Raw genomic sequence first — 23,372 nt, forward strand, 5'->3', positions numbered from 1 at the left:
TTCTGGCCCCACATAATATATCTCTTCCAGCATGCTTACTTCCTTCAGCTTCTTTAATACTTCTGCTGTCTACCAAGGAAACTCAGGCATTTATACTTTTCTGAATTTCAGCCATCAATTTGTCCAGACTTCTAAGTCATCCCAGCAGCAAGTTTGTCCTCTGGAGTCCTTGCCAAGGAGTTAGATCCTGTGTCTTGAGAAAGTGAGCCCACGTCACAGAATTCTTGGTTATCTAGCCTTACTAAGCACTCTCAAAATTTATAACAGGTATTCTCACTCCTGCTGCTACATATGAGTTAACTTTTGAAGATCATTTGATGTGTAATATCTTTTTCTTATATCAAGCTTAGCACAAATCCCATTCACATCATGCTGAAATTTAATCTTAGTTTTTGGCCTGGCAGTCAGGACAGAACATGGAGGCAGTTTCTGAAGCAGATGCCTGTTGCCTTGCAATGAGGAGGTCTCTGCAGGATATTCTAGCACAGTAAAAGTGCTAGTTCTTAACTTTGGAAGGGTGGATCACCTCGACAAGCCTAGGGAGTTCAGAGGAGCTGCAGACCCAACCTCTATAGGGGCATCCAGCCAGATGTTAACATCTTATATTACAGGCTCCGGGCTTTCCCATCAGAGCCTTTATGTCCACATAGTAGAATTGCTTTTGCCATGCACATAATGTCTCTACAGCTCTACAACTTTAACAGTAAGATCCTCAGCCTGCTGCTTGGCAAGCTCCTCTTCCATTGCAGAGGACAAGGACTTTTTGTTAGGGTCTTTGGTTCTCATGAATAGCCATCAAAATCAAGCCTGCGTTTCAAAGGCCCTTAATCTCTCATTTTCCCTCTTCATGTGATTAGTACAACTTTTCAATAACCAGCAAAATCCACTGTATTTCTGGACTTCCCTCTCCCCTATATGTTTTAAATTCTTTCATTATTTTGCCCATAAGGTCATTTTTCTCTACTAAGATATTCTTTCAAGGTCTTTAGTGGTTAAGCTGCTGTCATATTCCAGGGATTTCCCACGCCCACCTACCAACCACAATGGTGTCCTTTTCACCTGCAGGACAGTGGATAAAGTCTTGAATCTCAATCTTACCAACTCTTTTCTTGGACCACCCTTGGAACCACAAGTGTTAATCTAGATCATCTGAGAAGCAGGCACCAAGACAGAATCAAGCATGTTAGAGATTTATCAGGGAAAATGCCTGTGATGGAAAACAGAGCTGGAGGAGGCTGGGGGAGCTGTAATATCATAGTGTTGGTCTGATCTGTGGGAAGGAGAGACGAGTAAAGGTTAGGCAGAAAGGTCTTAGATGACAGAAGTTCTATACAAGTTTACTAAGTCTGACACAGTGTTCTGAGCTCAAGTGATCAATCTGTCAGAGAAGTCTCATGTGTCCATTCCAAATTTACCTCTTCTATGTTCAGAATACTCAGTTACATGAAGATTTTTCCTTGTCGTCAGTAGTATGCTGGTAAATGTTTAATAACTGGTTCTCCAACAAAAAAACCCAAAAAACAAAAACAGTTCTGATTGACAGCAATATCCCAGCATATCCCATTTCAGGCTACCAACAAGCTATCACTGACTGCAAAGTTGAAAAGAGATGCAGCCATACACACCATTATAGTATTTCCACTCTCTAAATACAATAGACAGAAAACCTCAAGAACACAGAAAATAGCAATAATAAGGGAGTAATGATTATTAGCTTTGTTTTGCATGTGAGATTTAATTATCTTTATATAATTTAATTTTTAATTATTAACTTTGTTTTGCATGTGAGATTTAATTATCTTTATATAATTTAATTTTTAATTTTAATTTAATTTTTAATTTTAATTAATTAACTATATAATTTAATTTTAATTTTAATTAAGGAGCCCACTCCAGTGTACTGTTGTTTATGCCCTTTTAAATCCTCCTTCCCGGGCTTATGTCTTCTTACTCCATTCTCCTTAAGAGCTGTCTCTACCTTGGATCTTCCCCTTTCAATCTTCTTCATCTTTACTGACAGCTCCATTGATATGCCTTTGGTTCTCCCAGGTTAGCAATTCAGAGAAACCTAAATAAATAATCGATTCTTCCAGAAAGTACAGAGAAGTGGCAACTCTATCCACTCTAATCAGAAAACGTTCACCTTATGTTCACATGCCATCAGTGTCTAGAAAAAAAAAAAAATGACCTACACTCCTAAATTAGAAGGCCCACCAGCAAGAACATCTCATGTAATACATGCATCTGTCCTGGTAGAAAACTTGATCTTTTGGTTCACCATAAGGTCTTATATTGGGTTTTCCCAGGAGAAGGCTCTGCTGCAAGGATTCAAGTGCAAGTACCTGTGGGATACAGGAGACACTGGAGAGAGATACAGGCAAGTCAACCAACAGAGGGTACACTATTAAACCATCTACTACAGAAAACACCTGGAGTTTAATCCCACAGGGAACTCAGGAAACTGCTAAGCACATATCTAAGAATTATTCCAGCTCCTGAGAGCCTATGTGAGAAATGCGGGGGAGGTAGAATGAGACAGCTAATTTTTCAGAATTTTTTGTCTGCTTGGATAGAGCTTTCCTCCATTCCGATAACAAAAGCCCTCAGGAATACATGTGCAGATACTAGTGACTGCAAGTCCACTGGAGCACATTGAAGGATCCAGGAGTTGTGGCCAGAGCGCTGACGGCGTCTGCTACCCACGGTGAGGGCCTGTAGGAAAAACTTTCTTGGGAATCTAGAATCTCATGTTTCAAAATGACTTTGCCTCTTTATCCTTACAATTATAACCATTATTTCTTAAATATCCAATGTATTTATATACCATTCTTATGATTGTATGTGTGCTTCTTGGTGAATATGTGAAGTATGCTAAAACATAACATGGAGAAGTGCTTTTACAGCTCTTCTGATTTTGAAGATCAGAGCAGATTTCTTAATATTTTATTTGAAGGGTGTTATGGACTGAATTGTGTTCCTCCTCACAAATTCATATGTTGAAGCCTTAAACCTGTGTGTGACTATATTTGGAGACATGTTTTTAAAGAAATAATAATTAAGGTTCAGTGGGGTTATATGGGTGAGCCTCAGCCCAATACAGCATGACTAATGTCCCTATGGAAAGAGGAAGAAACACCAGGGAGGTGAGAACCCAGAGAAAAGACCATGTGAGGACACAAGGAGAAGACAGCCATCTAACATGACAAGGAGAGAGGCCCCAGGAGAAACCAAACCTTCTAACACCTTGATCTTGGACTTCCAGCCGCCAGAACTATGAGAAAATTAACTTCTGTTGGTTAAGCCAGCCAGCCTGTGGTATTTTGTTATGGAAGCCCTCACAGACCAATGCAAAGGGGGATTAGCTCATCATTTCTCAACTATAGTACAACCTAGCCTAACCCTGAGTTTGACAGTGACTCACAGGGACTTTGAAACAAATTAGAGGTTTTCAAAGAGATTTTTCAATCCATTACTCGTGAATGCTATACAACCTTCACATATATAGCACTGTAGATTTCCAAAAGACGGCCTTGAAACCAAGACTTAAAATAAAAGTACTGGAAATTGTTTCATTTTCTCTCTCACTTTGTTTCTGGCATAGCTGAGTTCGGAATGCCGCCCTCTCATTATGTTTAGACAGCCAAAGATACTAGCTCAGTCTGAATTTCCCAAACGTGCTACTCATGTCTCTGCGATATCCAGGAACTCGCTTTTATTTATCCAAGTAAACTTATGTGTATATTTTAAGGAATAAAATATTCATTAGGTATGTGACTTTTGTTGAAGTTTTTGACTCATTCTCACTGACTATGATCATAGCTATTTAATTATTTTAACATTGATGCTTTGGTACATTCTTTAATTGCTCCATTTATATAGCCAACAGCATAAATGTATGAAGATCATTTCTGTTAAAATAAAAACAGCATCACAGAGATAATAAAGTTTTCACATTACCTCAAATAGTACAAAAATACAAAAATAGAAGCAATGCTTTCCTTGACTATCTTATGAACTTATTTTCTGATGTCCTTTTAATATCTCTAGCTTCTTTTGGTTAGGTCATTATATAGCCAGTACTTACAGTTTGATTTTTAAAAGCTCTTTAAATACATTAAGACAGTTTCATGAAACTTAATCTCTCTCTCCAACTAGAGGGAGAAGGTTAACGTAACCACTGGTGAAATAATAGAAAATATTCACAGATTTATTAGGTTCAAGGTGTTCCTAATCTGGCCATTTAAAAACTATAGCGGGGGCGCCTGGGTGGCTCAGTCGGTTAAGCATCAGACTTCAGCTCAGGTCATGATCTCAGGGTCCTGGGATGGAGCCCCGTGTTGGGCTCCGTGCTCAGTGGGGAGTCTGCTTGGGATTTTTCCCTTTCCCCCTCTCTCTCTGCCCCTCTCCCTGCTTGTGCTCTCTGTCTCTGTCTCTCTCAAATAAATAAATAAATAAATAAATAAATAAATAAATAAAATCTTAAAAAAAAAAAAAAGACCGTAGATGTATGTTTCACAACCTTTTATCTGCATCCGATGTATCAGGTAATCTTCATGGCTGGAGAACAGAGACTGAAATTACACATGGACTTAATGTCATCTCTGCCAGTAAATTACATATATCACTTTGCCTTAAAACCTATTGTCTGGAATTAGTCACAGAGCCCTGTCCACTTGCAAGCAGGTGGAAAAGTGAAATCCAGCCATGTATCTAGAAGGAGAGAAGAACTGCATATGGGTAAACAACAAACCTTTCTAACAATAATTCCTCTTATTAGTACTCCCTAGTAGATGGAAAATAAATTGTCATTTTAAACTACATAGAAGCAATTTTAAAGCAGCAAAGTGTTGCACGTATTAAATCACTTTGCAATGCAAACGTATCCAATAATATATATCCAAGTTGGTGTTATGCCCCTGCAAGGGAATGCATGTGTATTACACCTTGGGATAGGTTTTGATAATTCCTTCTTGAAAATTGTGTGTGGATTCAGTCAAGTAATACATACCCATCGGTTTTAACTTCATAGCTTCTTGATCAAAGATAGAATGATTCACTTCATAAGTTGCCTATGTTTGAGGCCCAACTCCGAATTTTATTTACATTAAAGTGCGTGTATTTCATTTAGTTCTTCAAAAATATGCAAAACTATTTAATGCAGGCTCTCAGGAAAATTCACGCAAGTATATTCTTAGAAACGTGTTAACAATTTAATCACAGAATGTGCAGTGGGTTGCTCTGAATGCCTACTTGAAGGGATAATATGTTTGAAAGTATAACGTCAGTTCCAATTTTTTATTTAGAACTTTCTTTATTTCCTTAACTTCATAACTGTATTTATCTAAGAAGTTAGTGCAGGAGGATATTTAGGAAATCAGCACAATTTAAAACCCCTGTACAGAAGCCAAGCTGATTGGCACTGCACATCGTTTTATTCTGCATGGGCAGCAGTTTTGTATTTCTTTAATATTTGTAATAAAAACAAAGCTACAGGAAAAGCCAGGAATTAAATATAAAAGTTTTGAAAGGCACATCCTCATCACAAAAAAAGTGACGTGGAAGGAACACAAACCATGAAAACTGATTACTTCACATTATCACCAGTTGAGTTTTTCTAACACGGGAAGACTAGCTAAAGGCAGATGATGAGCATATAAGGAAGTAGACTGTCTTCCTGGCCTACATTACTCACAGGCAATTTGTAAATCCTGTTAACCCTTACATTTACTTCAGATTTTCCATACCCATGTGGGATTTTCAAGACCACCTGTGTAGTATCAACTTTGAACTTCTATCCCACTCTCATTTTATTCCTCAGAGGCGTGCTCTCAGATTAAGTTACTGTAACTAACAACAACAAAAAATGCCACTCATTCCAATGACAATCAAGAACCTGCACAAGCTAACATCACATTAATGTAGCACAGTCTGGCCACTCTCATTTTCTCTCAAAATTATTTGTCATTGCTGAACCAGGTAACCTTTCCAGGAGAATAAATTATTTTAGGAAGGTGAGTCTCATGTTTTGTTCCTTTCTTTAAGATTTATTTATTTATTTTAGAGAGAGGGAGAGAGAGTGTATGAGCAGGGTGAGGGGCAGAGGGAGAGGGAGGAAGGAAGAGGGAGAGAGAGAGAATCTCAAGCAGACTGCCTGCTGACGGGGAGCCTTCTGCGGAGTTCCATCTCATGATCTGATCTGGAGATTGTGACCTGAGCTGAAATCAAAAGTCGGATGTTCAACTGACTGAGCCACCCAGGTGCCTCAAGTCAGGTTTTTAAATTTATATAAAGAACCTCAGGATTTAATAAGGTAAGATGTTGCTTTAGAAATCTTTGCTAGTGACCTCCCAGGATGCCAGCCCATCTTTAACGAGGGCTAGTGCCACACCCTAAGCCACCAGTCCTGGGCACAGGTGTCCCAATGTTATTAGTACAGATATTATGTAGCATGAGAGATGTTCTAGTCCATGCTCTAGAAATTTGTTTAATGTTAACATCTTCTGAGACCATGGTCATGTTCCTGGGATTTCCCTGATAGAGAATTTTTTAATCTATCTGCTGTTAGCCACTCAAAGATCCTCAGTCAATTCACCAAAGATCTTCTGAAAAACGAGAAGGGTGTCAATGAGGTTCTTTGGGGAACGTGTCTTGTTCAGTCATGAGTCCCTGGAAACCCTGAGACCCTTTGCTAAAAGGTATTCAAAGTATAAGATAGATTACTACTGTACTTGAAGAATGACTATATTAAGTACAAAGTACTTTGCAGAAAGATACTACCGAGAAGAGAGCTTTTCACCATTCTGTTTTTCTTGCTCACTTTCATCCAAACAAGTTTTACCAGACTGCTTCTTGTGTTGCTAAGGTCTGCAAAGTTCGTAATTCTTCTTTACATGTGTGATGGTCAGTGTGCTGTGTCAACTGGGCTAGGCTACCGTCCCCGGGATTCAAGCAAACACTAATAGAGGTGTTGCCATGGAAATATTTTGTACATGGGATGTAACTATAATCAATTGAGTTTAGGAAGGGAGATTATCCTAGATAATCTTGGTGGACCCGATTCAATGCGTTGAAAAGCCTTGAGTGGAACTGAGGCTTCCCTGAAGAAGCAATTTCCTCTTGTGGACAGCAACTTTCCTCTGTGCCCAAATGTTCCAGCCCACCCTTCCTGATGATCTGCCCTACGGAGTTTGGACTCATCTAGTTGGTCTCCACAATACATTTCTTAATATACATCTCCTACTGGTTCTGCTTCTCTCCTTGAACCCCAATTGGTACAAGGGGTAACATACCCAGGAAGGCCCACACCAGCATTTGGACTAGATCTTAGGCTCCTCAGAAAAACCTCACTCTACACACTGGGAGCCCTGCATTGTGAGAAGTTTCTGTTATTAATAGTTCACAAAGCTGCTATTTATAGACTGAACAGCTACACAGAAATATCAGGCACTGACTTGCTCCCTTCTGACCGTGTAAGGCTGGAGGCAAACAAGAGGACAAGGACAATCTTTTTGAACTGGTCTAGGCATTCGATGGCAGCAAACATCTCCATTTAAACCTGAAAGACAGCACTGTAACCGCTGTGACATACTTCGCCTTTTCATAGCTTGACAAATCTAGAGTCTGTACCCTTTCCCAAGGGGAGAGGAGTTTGCCTGCTTAATTATAAGGCAAATCAAAGCCCTTATTAGTTTATTGTAGAGTCTGCAACAAGAGAAAATATTTCATCAGATTTTTGTACTCTACTTCTTAAAAAAGCTCTCAAAATTTTCATCAGCAGTATCACGGTATATTATCAAATTTTAGCTTTTGGAATAACCTGAAACATTGCAGATGATCAACACGCGATGCATTCCATGTGCCTGATCACCGGCCAGAATGCCTGAGCTGTGTATGAACAGCATTAGGGGCTCAGTTTTCCAGATGGGGAGATGAGAAGAATATGGCTGCCGCATCACAATATTTCATTTGAAGGCATTATTATATCTTACTCAAGTTTGAATTTTCTTTATAATCTTTTTCAAGAGATAAATGAGTTTTGCCAAATCAATCATTATGCTTCTTTTTCTAAGACGATAATCATTATTTGACCATCATTTCTTCTGTGAGTTTTGGGTACCAGGAAATTTCAGAATAAAATTCAGCTTCTGAATATGCCTATCTATCAGTTCAGATTTATTCTATCATTGTATTTTATAGTCCCCTTTTTGGTTTTAAATGTCCTCTTCATTTTAAGGGTCACAAAAGCAGAGCCTGAGTCCTGTACTTAGGCTCAGGCATCTGTTAGGGAGTCATTCCCGGAAGGAAGAGGGAGGGAACAGGGCCAAGAGGAGAGCGTGATGAATAGCCGGAGCCTTCACAGCATCACCGTGGTGGGCAGTGGGGCTCAGTATATTCACACCCTTAGGAGTATAGAGCATGCTCCCCAAAGTGCCCTGAAGGATGAGATTGGCGCCTTTATCCCGTGAAAGAAACTCACAAATAAAGTAGACTTATCACTTAGGTAATACACCAGCTCCTATCCACACTGATGGAGCCTCCTGGGTTATTTTGCAGTGGCCAAGGCTTCAGAAGAGGCACTTAGCCTTGAGGCAGGATACTCCACGTGCCAGGTAAGTCTGACTCCGCCCTGCTGCTGAACTCAGGTAGGCTGGGGAGACCGACGCAGGGCCTCAGTCATATCATGTGTGTGCCTTTTGGTACAGCACTTCCTGGTGAGGAGAAAAAACAATTCAGACACACACCTGTACAAACACACACACGCGTCACGTCCTTACTTACAAGTACCCGCTGCAAGCTTTCCCTTATTGTGGGAGTACCAACTTGAGTTTGGGTCTATAATTCTAAAGAAGAGGAAGGAATGAGTTGAAGGAGACGTTTTTTTTTGTTTTTTTTTTTAAAGATTTTATTTATTTATTTGAGAGAGAGAATGAGAGAGAGCACATGAGAGGGGGGAGGGCCAGAGGGAGAAGCAGACTCCCTGCTGAGCAGGGAGCCCGATGCGGGACTCGATCCAGGGACTCCAGGATCATGACCTGAGCCGAAGGCAGTCGCTTAACCAACTGAGCCACCCAGGCGCCCGAAGGAGACGTTTTTATAAACAAAGTAAAATAAATGCACGGAAAAGTGTCTGGACACACGTACTGCCTTGGAATGAAATTTACATTCTCTGAAAAGGCTTTACATGAATTAGCTAAAAACATTGCTTCCTATTTCATGGAGGTAACAGAAGCAATCACCAGATTTCCTTTGAAATCCTTCTCCCACCAACAATCTACGCACTCACAGGCTTGTGTGAGCACATACCCTGCCTTCCCTCTCAGGACATTGAGGAACTGTCTGTTCTTGCGTACAGGACAAACCTACCCCTTGCCGTCCATTCTCTTCCACCCACTCTACTGCACTTCCCTCTCTCTGAATCATTACTCTTCAATTAAAAAAAAAAAAAAAAGGCATCCAGACTTTCCACTAAAGGGAACACCAAAACAAATAAACCTTGGCTTGCTTTCACCCCTGCACTCACTGCTTAGTGTCTCTGTTTCTCCTTACTACGAAATTTCTTAAATGATTTATACACGCTTCCTGTCTGCAGTTTTCTCCTCTTTCTTCCTTGAATCCCTGCCAGTTACCCAGCCACAACCACTCCTTTAAAATGGCCTCCATGTTACTAAGGGCAGCTTCCCAGTTCTCACCTCATGCTGGCTTTCCTCAGGTTGGACACCGGGAATCCCTGCTTCCTACCACTCAGCTCCCAAGGCACCACCACCCTCTCTTACTTTTCCTCCTACCTCATTGGCCACTCCTTTTCTGAGGGCACACTCCCACCTTTTTAAGGTGAGAGGAGCTGACTGAAAACAACTACAGAACTTAAACACTTCCACGAAAAGCTAGTTAAAGGAGTAAACAGAGAGAGAATATGGGATCTGGGACAGTTGACAGCAGGGGGCTCTTTATGTGGTGGGAAAGGCGTACTTCCAGATCTCTGCAAGGTAGATGACAAACTTAACTCTCAGCCTTCCTTAAATGCAGGGACACTGCATTCCTAAAGATGCCCAGGGAATAAGGAGGACAAGTAGATTAAAATAACAACAACAGTAATAATAGCAATTTAAAAATGCATATTTACTATATAATACAATTAATTAATATAAATCCTTTATATAACCAATATATGTATGAATATGTAAGAAGCCAACAAAAATTTCTTAAAACTCTTCTCTGGCCTTCTCTTGTAAATTTCTCTGGTACATTTTTGGCATGCATCTGATAGAAGTCTAAAAGACAACTTGCCTATAATCACTGAAGAAGGTGTGCATGCTTATTGGGAGAGGAAATTACATATTACAGAAGTTAAGGCCATCAGTAAGTAAGTAAGACTTTGAGGAATTTAATGAAGTAGTCAGAGGTGCAGGACAGGAAGAAATAAATCTATGTGTCTATTCAGATAGAAAAAAAAAATAGTGTCAGAGACCCTAATGAGAAGACTGAAGTGCTCAGAGCAAAAAGTATCTTGCATCTCGACAAACTGCCTGGCACAGTGAAGGAAGAATATCTGAACAATGCTCTGGAGAAGGAAGGATGAACTTCCCATAAATGAAATGTATTTGCCACAATGTATTTCAAGCTGTTTCTGTACAAAGTGTCAACAATACCTATGTATCCAGTAGGCATATTTCCATTCGATACATTCTCAGCCCACAAGTTATAAAAATTAATTGCTAGGACAGTTCCATATGGTTAGGACATCTGCTAAAAGACTTCCCCCAAGCAGATTCAGGGAAATACAATTAAAGAAAGCATGTGGAATGTTTGGAGCCCTTTTTATGAGTTCCTAGGTTAGCTAAACTTCAACAACAGCTGTCGGAATCAGGTAAAACATTGACAAATGATATTCACATTCACCCACTGACCAGCAGCACAAACTGTTATTAAAATGATTCAAAGCCGCGTATTTCTGGGCAAGATTTTGCCCAGTGCAAGGAGATCTCTCTGAAGGAGACAGAAAACAACAGGAAGTATTTCAGTGCTGAGCTCAGGGTTCAGAAGAGAAGCACCTGGTTTGGTGGAAACAGCTGCCGAAGCCCCTCGGAGTGTTGCCCCCCCCCCCCCCCCCCCCCCCCCCCCCCGCCCTGTGAGCTCACCCTGGAACCAGCCGCTTCCCCTAAAGGAAGAGTCTCACTGACTTGGAATATTGAGGAAACTAGATTTGCCTTAGAGGGCAGAAGCAGTTTTCCCTCCATAGATATTCTACCAGACTACAGTTCCCAAACAAAGGTTTTTAAGCATTCTATTATAATGCTTAATTTTTAAGGACAAAGCAATCTGAGCATATCATTGATACCAAAGATAATCTCCAATGTGAGAAAATGTGTTACCATTCTTTTGTAACTACTGAAAAAACAGCACTGCATTCCAAACAAGAAAGTGTAGCATGTATAGGAAAAGTCTTGGAAAACTATTATGGGAATCATTTTTTGTAATTTGTTTTTCTAGTGATCCGCCTATCTCCTTTGACCTTTAGTTCTCAACCAAATGTTGGACTTGCTTTTTGCCAAGGCATGGAAATGATTTGTGTTTTCAATTTAATGTCCATTCACACTGCTTAGTCTAAAAACTCTAAACAAATATAGATTTTAGGTAGTTATATTCATAAACATTTTCTTGTAAATGGGCTATACATGTCATAAGAGAAACAAAGTATCGCAGAATGGGGGGAAGGGGACAGAAGAAGGGAAATTGCTCCATCAATCACCCTTCCATACTATCCAGAGAGGATGTAATGATTGGTTATAGAAACATGAGAGATTTCTATCTAGCACTTGCCTAAATCAGTGTGATGGGTGTGTTTCTTAAGACTGGTAGTGGATAGAGACAGTGCTTGAGGGAGCTCTTTGTCACTGTGGGATGCACACCATGTTTCTACTACTATACTTAAGCCAGCACCAGACCTGAATAACCAGGTTTTTCTTTGTTCCCTTTGCATTTTCCCCCCTGATCGTTGTACTCTGTCTTTGATGCTACCACACCTCATAGCAAGCATTAGAGAGACTGAGAAACAAGTGTGAGGACATGGAGAATGAGACATAATATTTCCTTACAGAGAATTATTTTCTTAAATAATTAATCCCACAGAGTGGCCTTCCTGAGTCCTTGATGCATTGCAGAAATACCCCCTTGGATAGTGTATAGTCATATATTTATATTTATATATATATATATGTATATATATATATATTTCTGGATTCAGTTTGCTTTTCGTTGTTCATTTTTTGGGGTTTTTGTTCATGTAGTGTTGTCTGTAGTATTCTTTTCTTGTGATGTCTTTGTTCTGCTCTAATACAGTAAAACTGGCCTCAGAGGATGATTTGGGAGCTCATTCTATTTTCTTTATTTTAACCTCTTCTTTAAAAAAAAAAAAGAATTTGTGTTGAGTTTGGTATTATTTCTTCCTTAAATGCTTGGTAGAATTGACCAGTGAAGCCATCTAAACCTATTGTTGATGATGATGATGATGATATTTTTTATTACTCATTCTTTGAGCAGCACAGCTGGTAAACCCCATCCTTCCTTGGCCCTCAGATTCTGCAGGGAGCTTATGATTATAAAAATAAAAACAGCTATTAACTCATTTAACCCTCACAATAACACTGTGAGGCAAGTTATTTTTATTACCCTTAATTTATAGATGAAGAACAGAGAGGTTAAGCAACTAAGTTAAGTTCACACAACTGGTAAGTGGTGAAGCCAGGATTCAAACCCAGGCAGATGGGTTCCTGTGCTCATTATCTTACCCAAAAAAAGTTGAAAATAATGTTCTTGTAAATATTTTGTCCTTCCTTCCTTCCTTCCCTCCTTCCTTCCCTCCCTCCTTCCTTCCTTCCTTCCTTCCTTCCTTCCTTCCTTCCTTCCTTCCTTCCTTCCTTCCTTCCTCCCTTCCTCCCTCCCTCCCATCCTCCCTCCCTCCCTCTTTCCCTTCCTCCCTCCCTTACTCTTTCTCTCTTTTTCTCTCTTTTTCATCCTAACAGGCTTTATTAACTAGCTTCACTACCTAGTCACACTTCAGAATCCATCTCTTGGCAGATGCATGGAAACAAATTTCTTTATAGAATATGAATTTTCTTTTATTATTTACTGGTTGAGGTGGCTTGAATGGACCTCTGCCTCATAATCCTTTAAAAAGTAAGTAATAATGCAAATAAATTGCCAGCTGGATTTTCTAAGGATCCATCTATGCTTTTGTCCAAGTATAATTTTTATCTGACCTCTGAAGAGTTTTTATTTAAAATGTGACAAATCCACTTTATTTAGTAAAAATTATGACTAAATATCTATTAAGTCATTACATAGGTTAATCAGCAAAAATTCTAATGTTAGACTTACTTTGGGGCCCAAGAAAAATACTGGTAGATCTCCATTCTCTTTCCCCTTTCTTCCACACCACAAATGACATTTCATGTCTGCTACTCAGGGTGAGTTTCCACACTCAGGATGCCTACAGATGGAGATCTTCCATATGGGTTTTCCTAATGTGGGGCCTGCTTCCTATTCTCTGTCTTCTGCCTTTGAGATCATGTGGGACAGAGAGTTACAGAGATGAGCTGCGTCCTGGATGCCTGGCTTTCTCTGACAAACTCAGACAGGAGAATGGGTTTGCTTGTTTTTGTTTGTTGGTTGGTTGGTTTGTTTTCTCACTTGAACCATATCTTCCTCCCTCCCCTTCAATGCCTTTTCTTTTTCTCTCAAGTTTCCTTTGGGATCTCTTTACCCATTTTCCCGATACATATCAGGGATGGAAAGTTCTAGACTTTCCAACCAACCCAAGGAAAAGTATAGCAGAAAGGATACTATTTGGTAGGCTGGTGATTCCATGATAACAATACTGCTATCACTGATGGGCAGAGAGAAATCTTTCAAGTGGTGGGTAAAGTATGAGTGTCCCCAAGCATCATTTCAAAAGCAATCTCCTTACTTGGTGCCCATTCCTTTAATATTTCACTATCATTTTTCATTATTATTCTAGGAAATCATCTGGATAAAAACAGTATGTTTATAGAAAGTCCCCTTGCTTTTACCCAATAAGGCTTTTGAATTCATAGGAATAATAATGCTGTGAACTTGGACAGTGCCCTCATACCAAGGAATGCTGAGTGCTTTCAATAATCAAGTGCCAACTCACCAGCCTGCCTGGAATTCCTGCTAGTAGGCCCTTGCCCATTTCCTCCAATTTTTCTTTACCACAAGAGAAGGGCATAAAACTGAGATATCAATATGCATATAATTTATACTAGTGAATGCTATGTTATCTCTCTTCCGTTTTGAAAGTTTTCCCAGGCTCCTTCCTCACATCATTGTATGACACTTTTTTTTCCTCTGAATGCTTTAATGTTGAGTCATTAGAAATGGAATATTAAATTGTTTAATTGATTATATATATGTGTGTGTGTGTGTATATATATATATATATATAACTTTTAATGCCTCCCCATCATTAAAATCTAATCTAACTATAGCACAACCTTAAAACCAGGAAATTGGCATTGATACAACCATAGAGCTTATTCACATATCACGAGTCATATATGCATTTGTGTGTGTGTGTGGCTCTCTGCAATTTCATCACATGTGTAGCTCTGTGTGACCATTGCCACAATTAAGATACTTACCTGGGCCATCACCACGGGGTTCCCTTGTCCTATGCCTTCACAGCCGCATCTGCTTAACCCCTTGCAATGACTCATCTATTCTCCAGATCTATAATTAGTCACTTCACAGACATGTTCCATAAGTGGACTCATGAATGAATCCAAAGTATGTATCCTTTTGAGATCAGTTTTTTGTGCTTAACATAATTTCCTTGAGGTTCATTCAAGTTATTGTCTGTTTCAGTATCTCTTTCTTTGTTAGTGCCGAGTAGTATTCCATGACGTGAATGTACCTACTGAAAGACCATCTAGGTTGTTTCCTGTTCTTGACTATTAGAAAGAAAAAAAGGTGCCATAACATTCAGGTACACATTTCTGCATAATTTTAAAAATTTCTCTGTAATATATGTCTTCTGTAATATATGTAGTAAGTCTATTGTTAGCATTAAAAGCAACTACCGAACTGTTTTCCAGAGTAGCCATACCATTTTACAATCCCAGAGGCAATAAATGTATGATCTAGTTTCTCTGCACCCTCTCCAGCATTTAGGGTAATCACTATTTTTTTTTTTCTAATTTAGCTATTCTGAAGTTGTGTTGTGATATCTCCTTTTGGTTTTAACTTGCATTTCTCTAATGACAAATAATAATGACAACAATGATGATGAGGATAGTATTTTTTATAGCTCCTTTTTGAGTATAGCTGGAAAACTGCCTTTCCTTGACCCTCAGATGATGTTGAACATCTTTTCTGTGCTTATTTTTCATCTGTATGTTCTCTTTGTTAAATGTCTACATGTGCCTTCTGCCCATTTTTAATTGGGTGGTTTATTTATTAATGTTGAATTTTGAGTTCTTTATACATTCATACTTTGATGAAGTCCAATCTAACAATTTTTCCTTTATGTTTTGGTGTTAAATCTAAAAACTCTTTGCCTAATCCTAGGTCCCAAAGATTTTCTTTCATTTTTTCCCCTAGAAGTTTTATAGTTTTCTGCTTAATATTTAAGTCCCTGATCCATTTTTGAGATAATATTTGTATGAAATGTGAGTTTTGGTTGAGATTCATATTTTCTCCATGGATGTCCAATTGCTCCAGCACCATTTATCGAAAAGGCTATCCCTTCTCCATTGAATTATTTTTGCTCTTTTGTCAAAAAGTAATTGGACAAATATGTGTGGATGGATATTTCTGGCTTCTCTGTTCAGTTGATCTGGGTGTCTGTCCCTCCACTGGTTCTACACTATCTTGATGACTATCGTCTTCACATCAGGAAGACTGACTCACTTTGTTCTTCTTTTTCAAAATTGTTTTGGCTATGCTAGGATGCAGCACTTCTGAAGACAATAAAACAAATAAGAGAAAAGTCAAGTCTAGCAGCCATATATACAGTAACAGAAAAAATCATGATATCAGTAAAAAAAAGTTGATTTATGTTATCTAAAGAAGTTTTAAAAGACTATTATTCAATTTCTTTATTTTTTAAGATTTTATTCATTTATTTGAGAGAGTGAGAGATTGAGAGAGAGCGAGCACGCACAAACTGGGGGGAGAGGCAGAGGGAGAGGGAGAAGCAGTCTCCCACCCAGCAGGGAGCCCGATGCGGAACTCCATCCCAGGACCCCGAGATCATGACCCAAGCCAAAGGCAGCCGCCCAACCAACTGAGCCACCCAGACGCCCCTATTATTCCATCTCTAAGAATTTATTACAAGGAAATAATCAGAAAACTCTATTAAGTTGTATGCCTAATAATATAGAAACACCTAACAGTGGCTTCTGATAGCTCAAATTTTGAGTGAAACTCTAACAGATCAGAATTACACAAGTGTGGTCTGCTTTTTATTGTTGGTCTGCAAACTGGTTTTTAGTGAGTCTATGACAGGATAGGGTAAAGAACTGAGAATAAGCATTAAACTTATAATTTATAGCAATTTGGCAAGGTAATTTCATATCTGTTGAACTTTGTAATTTAAAAAAATAGAAGCTTATATATACTTTTAAAGATTTTATTTATTTATTTGAGAGGGAGAGTGAGTGAGAGAGAGAGAGAGAGCACGAGTGGGGGAGCAGCAGAGGGAGAGGGAGAAGCAGACTCCCTGCTGAGCAGGGCGCCCATGCGGGCTCCATCCCTGGAATCCGGGATCATAACCTGAGCCGAAGGCAGATGCTTAACCAACTGAGCCAGAAGCTTACATTTTATGCCTTTTTTTTTTTATCATTTTCTTTTCTTAGTCATTCATTTTTATTGCCATTTAATTTGTCACAAAAGTAATGATCCACTACAGATTGGAAATTTTTTAAAGATTGGTCCTTCACCACAGATACTTTCAGAAGCAGTGATTGGACCAGTTCTTCCTAGCCTATATCACTCCATAGCACAGATTTTTAAAAAGTTGATATTTGTATGGGGCCCTGGGGTAAAGTCAAGGGCATTTACTTGCTTCCTAACTGGGTTTGGATGAAAAAAATATATATACTTATACCACATATTTATGATAAGAAAAACATAGTTCAAAACAGGAAAGAAATTCATTACTGAGCCACATAAAATATTTTCCAATATTTTTAAAATGAGAAATCTGAACTTGTTTCTGTGAAGGTGATTCTTTGCGTCAGGATGTAAAAGTTGAATTGATATTTAAGGAATCTAACAAGTGTTCTTTTCCTTCCCTCAACAAATAAAACCTTGACATTTTTTGTTTGAGAGTGCTAATGGATTTTTAATCCAAATAGACTGTTTTCATGTCAAGTATTTCAAAGTATCCAGGATACTCTAATTTTCAGAATGATCCTACATTGTCAGAGCAGGCCTGTTGCAATGCCCTGAGGGGCATCATAAGGAATACTATCAATGATATTGTAACAGGGATGTAATGGGACTGAGGGGAGCTACAGTGGTGGTGAATAGAGCATAATATATAAACTTGTCAAATCACTAATTTGTACACCTGAAACTGATGTACATTGTATGTGAACTATATTCTGAATTAATAGAGAGAACATTTTCAAACACAAAGAAAAAAACTATAAAGTAAAAACGAAAAACAAAACTCAGAGGATTGTGTTTTTCCATCTGTACTCCTCTTTTCATTGGGCTCTGTAACATTAATTAAATATATTTTATGAGGAAAAAAGAGAACAGATGCTCTGAGACTTGCAAACAGAAATGGAGGACGTTACCTGCAGCTGCCATTGCCCGGTGCCCCATCTCGCTTCCTTTCCCTCCACCACATCTGGCCGCACGTTGGTCTCTTCAGCATGCTCCTTGACACCTGGAATACAAACTCCTTCAACAGCTCCACAGCAGTGGTGGGCTCTGCAGCTGGCTGCAGATGTAGACATCCAAGCAGGAGAGGACCTCCTTGACGTTTTCACTGTGTCATGATGAAACAGCATGTGCTTGGTGCGCTCACTGTGTTCACAGCCTACAAGGCTAATCACAACCCCGCTCCAAGCAGCACCAAACTGGGCTGCTCCCAGTCAGAGACAACCGAACCAAACTCTTCCCTACTCTGTCAGACACTGCCCAATGACTGTTGGGGCAGAAGAGATCAGGATCTCCTGGCTCTTCATTTTGTGTCTCTGCACATCTGTCTGGAAGCTCTGCAGAATCATCTCCACTTTGTTCACTGCAGTACCTCAACGAACAGTGCAGTTGCCTGTCACATAGTCTGTGCTCAATAAAGACTTGTCCAATGAATGACTCTCCATCAATATGTGATTGGTTAAATAAATATGATCTGTCCATACAATGGGATACTATGAAGCCTCTAAATAGAATGAAGCTGTCAGTGAATAGCTCTAGGTGAAAACATTATGTTGCCAAATAGTATGCATAATATAATCCACTTTACATAAATTATATGTGTTTGTGTATACATACAGCAATATTATAAGGAACTTTAACTGTTTGAATTTGTTCTAATTTTTTGAATTCTTTCTGGTTGATTTCTAATCTTTTTTTATAATTACTAATGTAGACACTCCCTCACAGATAAATAACAGTGAAGAGTGGGGCCTCAGAGAGAAAGAACAGTAAAAGAACAGCCACTCCAAGGACTGAACTTTGTTCTTCCCTTCAGTTGCTCACATTGTGTCTGAACCGAGCAAATACACACCGTGAACACTTATTCAAATATCTCCCCACACCATTCCCCTGAAATTGATTTAGTGATCAATAATTGTGTTTTAGACTTTTGCATTTTTTAAATAAAATATTCTTTTCTGAATATAAAAGAAAACTGAGACAATTCAGAAAAGTATGAAAATATTTTAAAAGTTTCCATAATCTCATCCACACAGAGCTAACCACCATGGACATTTTTAGCATATTTTTTGTCAATCGGTTCTCTATGCAATTTTAGCTGGTAATAGATCATGAGCATTTCCCTGTATCATTAACCATTTTCTAAGCATGACTGAAAATGAAATTTTCTGTTGAGATTGTTATTTTTAAAAGTATTTTGAGAGGCATCTATCTATGCATTTATTTGAAAATACTTTTTGTCAGATTGACTCTCAATTTTATGGCATTTCTCATATGTAGAATACCTTAATTTTCATGCAGTATAATTTAACAACCTGTCTTTTTGTGCTTTTACTCAGAGAATGATCTTTCCCATAGTTGAGTAAAGTAATATTTACATAACTTTTCTCCTAGTCCCTTTTTTTTTTTTTTTGATATATACCCAGAAATAGAACTTCTGAGTCATATGCTAGTTTTAATTTTTGGAGGAAACTCCATACTGTTTTCCATAGTGGCTGTACTAATTTAAATTCCCACCACTGTGCAAAAGGGTACCCTTTTCTCCATACCCTTTTGGGTTTTTTTTTTTTTTTTATAATAGCTATCCTAATATGTGTGAAGTAGTATTCCACTGTGGCTTACTTTGCCTTTTCCTGATGATTAGTGATGTTGAGTATCTTTTCATATACCTGTTGGCCATTTGTATGCCTTCTTTGGCAATTGTTTGTTCTGGTCCTTTGCCCATTTTTTAACTGAATTATTTGATTTTTGTTATTGAGTTGTAAAAATTCCTTATATAATTTAAATATTAACCTCTTAACCAGATATATGTTTTGCAGATTTTATCCCATTTTATAGGTTGCTTTTACATTTTGTTAATTTTTCCTTTGCTGTACAGAAAGTTTTTAGTTTGATATGGTAACACTTGTATACTTTTGCATTTGTTACAAAAATACATATATATATATATACATACTGCCAAGATTCATGTTAAGCAGTTTTGTTGCTATGTTTTCTATAACAAGATTTATGGTTTCAGGTCTTACATTTAAGCCATTAATCCATTTTGAATTGATTAGTGTAACTTAAGAGTCTAATTCCATTCTTTTGCATGTGAATATCCAGTATTTCCAACACCTCCCAATAAGCTTTTTTTTTTTTGCCTTTTAAAAAAGGCTTTATTGAGGTATAATTTATATGTAATTAACTGTATATATCTAAAGTGTACAATTTGATAAGTTTTGACATACGAATACCCCCATGAAACCATCACCACAAGAAGGAATATTCATGATTGCCAACACTTCCTTGTGTCCCTTTTCAGTCCCTTCCCCCACTGTCCCCAGCCTACTCCCCAGGTGACGACTACTGCTGTCACTGTAGACCAGAGATTTTTCCTCGACTTTTGTGTAAGTGGCAACATTTTCTAGTCATCAGATGTGTATGTGTGTGTGTGTGCACATGTGTGTGCACACGTTTGTGTTTGTGTGTGCATCAGACTTCCCTTGTAAAATCCAAATATATATTTTAGAGAAATAGTATCATTTATAAGATTGGGGTCAATTTCTACCTCCTAGGATAATGACTGAAATTGCCTTGGCCAGAATTTGCCTTTACTCTACCACGACCATTTTGTACAATATCTTTTTTAAAGCACTTGTCTAGTTCTCAATGGGCCATGTACTTTGGGGTGGGAAATCAATTTACAGCAATGAGAAGGGGAAGAAATAATATAAGAAGAGATAAATAAGAACCATAATCCTTTTTGCAGTCTCAAGATGGAAAGATCACCATTGTATGTGGTAATTATATTAGTGTGTACCTTAACCCACATGCATTTATGCATATGCCCTAACTTAATGGTCTTTAAACTTAATGCCCACTGTAGCTATGGATCTGCCTCAATGACATAACACCCAAACCAATGAGCTGAGAATGAGCTGTAAGTATCTCCATAATATGTAAAGATCTATTTGAAATTTAAAAAAACGCACACACAATAGATAAATGCACAAAGAATAAGAAAATATAAATGACCTTTAAACATATGAAAACATGACCAAATGCACTCAAAGCAAGATATGCATGAATAAAAACTATACTATTATCTTGCTTCTTACTGATCATATGAGCAAAAGTCCAGAATTTTGATAATAAACTGTTAACAAGCTGTAAAAAACACATACATAGTTTATGGGTGGTGTAAACTATTAAAACATCAAATGTAAAATTACATGTAACGATGTTTAGTATTCTTTATAACATCAAATTTTGAAGCCCGCCTAAATGTCTATCAATAGTAAACTGCTTACATAAAGTTGTGATATAGGCATGCAGTGGAGTTTGAGGCAGCTATAAAAACTGAGGGAGATTTCTATGTTCTGGTATGGAAAAATCTCCAAAGCACTGAAAAACTATATGCAAAATAGGGTATGTAACATGGCATGTATTGTGTAAAATGGGAAAAATTAGATGTTACAGTCATTTGTGCTTTTTTATATACCATCATTTTTTTACATTTAAAAAAAATTTTTTTTTATCTATCAGAGAGAGAGCACAAGCAGGGGAAGTGGCAGGCAGTGGGAGAAGCAGGCTCCCCTCTGAGCAGGGAGCCTGATGTCAGATTTGATCCCAGGACCCTGGGATCATGACCTGAGCTAAAGGCAGACGCTTAACCAACTGAGCCACCCAGGCATCCCCATTTGTGCTTTTATATACATAAAAAACTTTGGAAATTGTATGTATGGGAGTACTAGAAGTTATTATTTATGAGAGATGCATGGGAACTAAAAGGATGGGAATAGGAATGAGACCTTTTAAATAAACTTGTTAGTTTTGAAATCATGCTAGTGTATTACATATACAAAGAAATTAAATTAAAAGAAACCATAATAATGTGAAAAGGGAAAGAGATAAAGGGACAAATAATAAAAAGGAAAGAAAAATCAATCCATTTGCTTTTGCAGATATAATTGGCAGAATAAAGCCAGATTATAGAAATTTTTCTCCCAGCACCCAACTAAGTGAAACAGAAATTGTAAAATCTCAATAGAGATTCACCAGAAGGACTAGGTAGGACCTAATGCTACTTGAAAAATGGTTGTTAAGGAAAAGAACACAAGATTCTGTTACAGTATAATTCTGTTCCTAAATTTTCTTCTTCTTTTCTTCTTTAAGATTTGTTTACTCGAGAAAGAGAGAGAACAAGAGCAGGAGGTGTAGAGGGAGAGGAAGAGAGAATCCAAAGCAGACTCTGTGCTCAGCATGGAGCCCGACACGGGGCTCGATCTCACAACACTGAGATCACTACCTGAGCTGAAACCAAGAGTCAGACGGTTAACCGACTGTGCCACCCAGGGGCCCCTGTTCCTAAATTTCCTAAAAGTACTTCGAAAAAGAGAGAATCGTTCAACAAAATATTGAGAATTCACATTTGCATCTTTGTGTTTGAAAATACCGGGGGTTTGGTCAGTAGTTCTGTCCAGTTTGGGTTCCCAGTCAGCAGACCCTCACAGCCATAGAGCCCATGCTAGAGCTGCAGCTGGACAGAGGATGCTGAGCCCAGCCTCCAGCCTCATTAAAGCTGGGATCCTGGTTGGAGATGCCAGGCAGCAAGTGGCCAACCAGGGCGGGGGAACAAATCAGCAGCCCCACCCAAGCCCTCAAGAAGGCTGGAAAAGAAGACCCCTTTCTCAAATGCTCAGATACCAATGCAAGGACCACAAAGAAGCAGGCAAATATGGCACTGCCAAAGGAAACTAGTGAAACTTCAATAGCTGAAGGGTGCCTGGGTGGCTCAGTTGGTTGGGCGACTGCCTTCGGCTCAGGTCATGATCCTGGAGTCCTGGGATCGAGTCCCACATCAGGCTCCCTGCTTGGCAGGGAGTCTGCTTCTCCCTCTGACCCTCCCCCCTCTCATGCTCTCTCTGTCTCATTCTTTCTCTCTCAAATAAATAAATAAAAAATCTTAAAAAAAAAAAAAAAAACTTCAATAACTGACCCTGAAGTAATGAAGATCTATGGACTGTCTGACAAAGAATTCAGAATAAGCCTCTGAAAGAAATTCAGTGAAAAGAAAACACAGGCATATAAGAAAATGAAATCACTATCTTGAAGAAATTGCTGCACTCCCATGTTCCTTGCAGCATTATTCATGATAGCCAAGTAACAGAAGTAACCTAAATGTTTATAAATGGAGGTTTATATATATACACATACATATACATATGTATACATACACACACACACACACACACACAGGAATATTTTTCAACCATGAAAAAGAGGAAAATCTTTCCATTTCTCTCAGCATGGATGAAACTTGAGGGCACTAAGGTAAGTGAAATAAATCAGACAGAATAGAACACATATATGATCTCACTTTTGTGTGGAATCTAATAAAGCTGAACTCATAGAAACAGAGAATAGAATGGTGGTTGGCAGACGTTGGGAGAAGTGGGGAGATGTTGATCAAAGGGGTCCAG

At 38.5% G+C, this 23,372-nt stretch overlaps 1 long non-coding RNA gene across 1 annotated transcript in view; it reads left to right on the forward strand.

The window, feature by feature from the left end:
- The window catches only part of LOC135365441 (uncharacterized), a 176,635-nt gene that overhangs the window by 128,034 nt on the left and 25,229 nt on the right, over positions 1 to 23,372 (forward strand). The window contains exon 3 of the long non-coding RNA XR_010413300.1: positions 8,554 to 8,609. This is a non-coding gene — a long non-coding RNA (uncharacterized LOC135365441). The remainder of the gene's footprint in view (positions 1 to 8,553; positions 8,610 to 23,372) is intronic.

Source organism: Mirounga angustirostris, unplaced genomic scaffold (assembly GCF_029215605.1).
Source record: "Mirounga angustirostris isolate CCGP_5_RB_7025 unplaced genomic scaffold, mMirAng1.0.hap1 SCAF_7, whole genome shotgun sequence".
In the NCBI taxonomy this organism is placed as follows: domain Eukaryota; kingdom Metazoa; phylum Chordata; class Mammalia; order Carnivora; family Phocidae; genus Mirounga; species Mirounga angustirostris.